This window comes from Camelus bactrianus, chromosome 18 (genome assembly GCF_048773025.1).
Source record: "Camelus bactrianus isolate YW-2024 breed Bactrian camel chromosome 18, ASM4877302v1, whole genome shotgun sequence".
In the NCBI taxonomy this organism is placed as follows: Eukaryota; Metazoa; Chordata; class Mammalia; order Artiodactyla; family Camelidae; genus Camelus; species Camelus bactrianus.
This window is the reverse complement of record NC_133556.1, coordinates 11,289,038-11,295,547: the sequence shown is the minus strand read 5'-3', so window position 1 is coordinate 11,295,547 and position 6,510 is coordinate 11,289,038. Positions and strand designations below refer to the sequence as shown.

General features: G+C 37.4%; 1 protein-coding gene across 6 annotated transcripts in view; it reads right to left on the bottom strand.

Moving 5' to 3' along the window:
• AUTS2 (activator of transcription and developmental regulator AUTS2) overlaps positions 1–6,510 on the bottom strand; it is a 1,021,698-nt gene that overhangs the window by 440,017 nt on the left and 575,171 nt on the right. The gene's annotated exons all lie outside the window — the stretch shown is intronic.

The window sequence follows — 6,510 nt, the reverse complement described above, 5'->3', positions numbered from 1 at the left end:
AGTGTGAGGGGAGCAGCAGATATCTGCAGACAAAGGTGGTCCCTGGCCTGCTTAATCTGTGAAAATACTAAAACCTGGAACTTCCCCGGTGGTGTGCTCCTTCTGGACAAGACCATGACCTTGTATAAATTTCCAGATTTCATTTTCTGAACCAAGGTACAGCAAAGTGCCACCACCTATCAAATGTAGCAGTTCCCTCATCTTCATGTATACGTGGGAAGCCTCAGCACACAGAATTCCCAGAAACAAAAGACTCTTAAATACACTCTATTTCCTGTCACACACAAGGCTGATTCCTTTCTGGGCAACACTCATTTAAGCCTGATTAAATTGCTGTGATGAACTTCAGAGTTGAGACTGCCCTTGAGCTGAACATCTATCTGATCTTTAATTCTACTACCCACTTGTTTCTTGCAGAGCTCACAATTCTCTTAGTCCCACCGGAGCAGCCTCATTCAGGTTCTGCATCAATATATTCAGTGCCAAATTCATTTCTGCAGGGAGTCCAGTACGTCTGAACTTTCCAAAATCATTTGGCCCCCATTACTGGTAAGCACTGCTCTTAAATAGGTTGTAACTCCAGCTAATAGGCTCCATAATCATAGTTGAATCGAACAAAAGAGTCCAGGAGAGAGAGCCATCAGTCATTTTTATTCCTATCAAATAGGCTGCAAAAGGCAGAAACTTTCCGATTTCAGACTCTCATGGTCTCAGTTTGATCTTTGGGGCTTATTAGAGACGCAGTGGGGCAGAAGGAAGAGGACTACTCAAAGATGTGCAAAATCTCAAGACCTTAAGTAAAAGGCTTTATTGTAAATATAATCCAAGAAGAGAAAGCAAATTCCAACAACATTAATCTGAGTTTTAACACATTTCACTTGAAATGCTGGAGGCCAGAACATTAAGAATCTTTCTTTTAAAAATGAACCTGATTACTTATCAAGATGAGGCAGAAAAGTAGAAAAGGTAACTTTGTTGACAGGCCACATTTCTCTTTTGCCTAATTGATAATATCAGAGTAGCCCATAAACTCCTCAAACAGTAACAACAATAACAAAAAGTGACTCTGCGATGACTTTTAGTATTTCCTAAGGAATTCCTGAGGTTTCCTTTAATGAGAATCTTACCTTCAAATTGCCTTATAAACATAAAGAGACATAAGCTAGCATATAAAAGTTAATGCTTTTAAAAGTGAATCCTCATTTAAAAATATCTGCCACAGGATACATAATATTAGTATGATGTACAAACAATCAAGCTAAGAGGTTATATTGCTATACTTGGTAAGATCCAATTGGTTTAATGTTGAATATAACAATTTTGGATTCTTGCTTCAAGGTAACAGGAAAAAAAAAAACTGCCCACAAATGTCTACACTGTGCACAAGTCTACCTCCTACCCAAGAGAAGTTCAGATGAGAAGGTGGTTCCTGCCAACAATCACTTGAAACTTTTCCAAATGCCCACTATGTTATTTCTAATACATTACTGTTTGACCAAATGAAAAAATAAAAGGCAAAGGAAATCTGAATCTTTTCACCAAAATGAATTAACATATTTTAAACTTGATACTGGTCCTTGCTCTTTTTAATAGATATTTGGAAACTTTCTACTAAGACCCCTACACTGCTACTTATATTTCATTCCATCATTTATGTAGTCTGGGCTCTGACCTACAACCAAGAAAGAGAAGTTGCATGTGTCTTGCATGTATCTCCTTGGCAAAGACATTTTCTCCCTTACCCATCTCTTTTAAGAGAAAACATAACAGATGGATCTGTTTCCCTCTCTCTCTCTCTCTCTCTCTCTCTCTCTCACCTCTCAAAATAAAAGCTCCCTCTATAACAGTATCTTCAGTAAAGTTCTCTCTCATCCCTAAATCAATAAGATGACTATGGTATCACAAAGGGCATTAAACAGAAGAGTGCAAGGGACCCTTACAATTGCCACATCTCTGAAAGCAGTTACTGATTACTAAGAGTCAAGATAAAATCCAAGGGTTTCCCCTCATTTCTAACCCTCCTTAACGCCTCTAGTACAGCATTTACCCCTCTGACCACTCCCTCACCAGGTTTCTTGGGGAGGGCCCCTCCTTTATCTGCCATTCTGATTTACTCTTCTTCCCCCGCCCCCGAAAACTTCTCAGCACCATCACCTTCCTCCCACTAAAGAAGAAACGCTCAAGGGTTCTACTCTACCCCGCCCTTCACCCTCTAACTCACCCAAAAGCTTCAGTTCCACCTCTGGAGGTGGTCTTCAAGGTTACAACCCTAGCTTTGCTCTCTTAAGTCCAGCATCCAGGTGTCCACAAAACAGATCCATGCCAGGAGCCCCTCGAACTCTGTTTTAAATGTATATGAACTCAACACGGCCCTTGAAGCTCCAAACCGCTGGCCCCAACAAGCCTCTTAATCCCACTTACAAACCCAGGTATATTTCACGCATGCCAATGATAGCTATTTCAAGAACACTCTATTTCCCTCCTGCCTTGCTATCCATTTCATGTCCTTTCCCCCATATCTTTGCCTGAGGCAATCTTATCTATCTTCTAAAGGCCAACTGCCAAAGTTCTATACTTGGTCTGATAAACTCTCTTTTCCTTGAAACTCAAGCCTATTACTAACCTTCTCTTGGCACATTTACGTTATTCTATCTTTTATCATAATCATCTGTGGCATTTTCTTAGTCAACCTACCGAACCAGGAGGGCCTGACATTGAGAAACTTACATTCTACAAGTTGTTTTAGGTAAGAAATGTTTATGAAAGTGGAAGAAATAGTCACAAAATTCACTTTGCAAAGAAGAAATGCTCTTATTTTGTTTCTTTTACAATTAACATTTTCTGAGAACTCTTTTTAATGCTTTATATGCATATTCTTTACAATATTTCCTGGAAAATCCCTCTTAAGCTCTGAGCTATTCACATCTCCAGTGACTATCACAGAGCAGGTACTGAAATGTTAGAAAAGCAAAAAGTGAAATGAGAAAGGGAAGGAGGTAATGCTTCAAACCATCAGGGGAGTAAGTCTGAAACTGTCTTGAGCTAAGGTCTAAATGACAGCTACAGAGATGGAGGTAGAGGACAGACAGACCAATTGCTCTAAATTTTCTCAGATAAGAAAAAGAAAAAGAAAAAAAGTATATGCAGGGTGAGGGTGTGTGTGTCTGTTAGTATGCGTGTTTTTCTGTGGTAAAATACACATAACAAAATTTACCATTTTAATAATTTTTAAGTGTACAGTCAGTGACATTAAATACATTCACATTATTGTGCAACTATGACAACTACTTATTTGTAGAACTTTTTCATTATTCCAAAATGAAACTATACCCATTGAACAATAACTCACTCTTTTCCCCTACCTCCAGCCCCTGGCAACTTTGTCTCCATGAATCTGACTACTCCTGGTACTTCATATAACTTGAAATCACACAATATTTGTCCTGTTATGTCTTGTTTACTTCATTTAGCATAATGTCTTCAAGGTTCATCCGTGTGGTAGCAGTGGTCAGAATTTTCTTCCTTTTTAATGTTGAATAATATTCTGCTATGCAGGTAAACCACATTTTGTTTATCCATTCATCTGATGGTAGACATATGGGCTGCTTCCACCTTCTGACTACTGTGCATAATGCTGCTATGAACACTGGCATGCAAGTATCTGTTTAAACTCCTGCTTTCAATTCTTTTGAGTATATACGCAGAAGTAAAACTGCTGGATCACATGGTACTTCTACATTTAATTTTCTGAGGAACCACCATATTGTCTTCCAAAAGCATGTATTTTTATAGTCTTTGGGAGACAAACTCTTCAGGCCTCCCTGGCAAACCTATGAAATGGGAGATGAATTAGATCAGGGGTCCCTTACATCTATACCATTCTGATTATAAAGCTTCGAGATATAAACTCATCACTGACCTAAAACCTGAGCCTATCAACCTCCCTCCTGCCCCTACAACAAAAAGGGAGAACTGAAAAAGATGAAGCCTCTAAAGCACAGAATAAGAAGACTTTGTAAAGGAGGGAAGGAAGGAGGAAAACAAAGAAGAAAGAAGGTGAGGATATAAAAAAGAGGGCAGAAGAAAGAAATATACAGAACTTACAGCACAGAAGACCTGAGTGGAAGACTGATAAAGGGATCTGTTATTTGGGACTCAACGAGCACCCTGCTGTAGACAATGCAACAAATAAAGACATCAAAAGAGAGGCTATTAAGAAGCAAAGCAATTCAGTTTCATGGAGACACAGGCCCCCACTATTATTCATTTCTTTATTCTCCAATTTATAAAGTAATTTCATCATTTTCACCCATTTACCTAGTTCTAAACGCCCCCTAAGATTTTCTAAATCTTATTCAAGTAGAGCATGCAGTAACATTCTTAAAATCTTCCCTACAAGTAGCCTACCAAAATGATGTAATTTTAAAAAACTGCCATGTGTCACTAAGTCACTAGTAAATATGTTTGATTCTTGTACTTGAGTTTTCATTTTTTTCTTTAATCCTCTATTCATTGAAATCTATAGAGTTTATGCAGTATTAGAATTCTAAGTTATAGAGTGTAATATTAAGTATAATAACAATGATAATAATAATAATAGTATCATCATTATCTACATGTATAAAAATACTAATCCTAGTTCTTTGGAAATTTTACTTTGAGTCCAAAGTAAAACAAATCAGAAGAGTTTTAGATTCACTTATATATTGCATTATAAATCAGACACAAAGTGTAAATACTGAGAATTCCTTTCTAAGATAATCAGAAGTAACTGAAATTAGAGGTCAACTCATAGAATAAAAAACAAAGCAAAACAGGATGTTCACCTCACCTGTGCCTTTCCTGCCCTTTACAACTTACTGACTTTTTAGAAAGGTTATCTTTACCTATGAAAAGGGTCCCATTGTTCCTGGAGTTTAATCTTCTCAAAGAATTGACGAACAACAGCAATCGTTTCCCAGAAGTACTGGAGCCACTGCCTGAAAGCTGAAAACTGTTCTGTCAGACCTTCCTCTCCAAGGATGCAAAAAAAGTCACCAAGTTTGTAAAAAGGATTAAGAAATGAAAACCAGAGAACCCAGTACTGCTGTGTAATTTGGCTTAATCATTTTTAAACTTTAAAAGACTAAATAGTAGGTAAGTGGTACAAAGAAGAAAAATGCATTTTTAAAAGATGCCACTGAAAAGGAGTGATGGGACTTCAGAGGCTTCGTATGACATATCCCATCAGGAATTACATGTTCCCACTGATATTTTCATCTAAATGTTTATTGAACAAGCTCCTGCTTTTCATCCACATTATTTTGATTAATGCATGAAAAGGTTCAAGAATTATAGAAATCTAAGGTGATTGTGCATTAAAATAAATGAAAGGATGACTCCTGGTTTACAGTCACTATATTTCACGGTTAAAATGCTTCCTGCTTTTTTTTTTTTCTTTTAAATTTAACTGCAACACACTTCCCTTGGCTTCGGTTTTGAAGTAATGATATAAAATTCATTTCATCTCTTTTTCAAGCCTGGCTCTTTCATACATAAAATCAGACTTGTCATATCTGAGGAATTATTAAAATAAGACGGAGCCTGCTATTTCTGAGCAGAAAAGCCTCTTTGAGCCGGTATCCTCAGGAGAGACGCAGGCTCAATCTCATTAGTTGGTGCTGAGACGTGTCCTAGTCTCCAGGTTCAAGGTGATGAAAGATTAGGGCGTTGGGCCTTGTCTCATTTTGTATGCAGCACACATCCCTCCCTGCCCGTGAACACGAAATTACATTGAACCTGGGGAGTCTAACTCCATTAATTTTAAATGGAAGATTAATTTAACAATATGCGGTAGATATTTGTTACAGACCTATCATGTAAAAGTGACGGTTAGCAATAAATTGTGGTGACTCATACTGGCCAGTGGCCCTGGCTCAAATAAATCAGGAGGCATTTACACATAATTGCTGTTTTTAAAGACAGGGATATGGGTGATGTGTTTCTTTGATGAAAGATTGGGCAACCCCATTCAAAGAAACAGCAGCTGATATTAAAGCCACGGTGCTGTTCTGGAGGGAGACATTTTTGATTAGTATTTCTGAAATAATCATTTAGGAATAACAAATACTGCATTGATGTACAGTAATCTTTTTTCCTAAACCTGTGTAGTAATTCTAAGGCATGAAATTGTCGTGGTATTTTTGTCAATTTCCTTAAAGTAATTACAATAATAATACCCTCAGAAATAACAATTTGCTAGGGATGAAGAGAGGTTTCATTGCCGATAAGGACATGCAATTCTATTGATTTTCTACAAATAATTACAATGATATACATTAATAATAATTTGCGAGGCTCTGAAAGGGGCAAAAGGGGACAATGGCAACTAGAAGCATCCGAAGGAGAAAAACTGTGGGATATTTTTTTCTTTAATGCCATTTTATGGTGCTTTCTTGACACATTTTAAAAAGCAAATTCTCATCTTCTTGAAGCAAATGAAGGGAAAGAGACACAGAACGCCCTGAATGT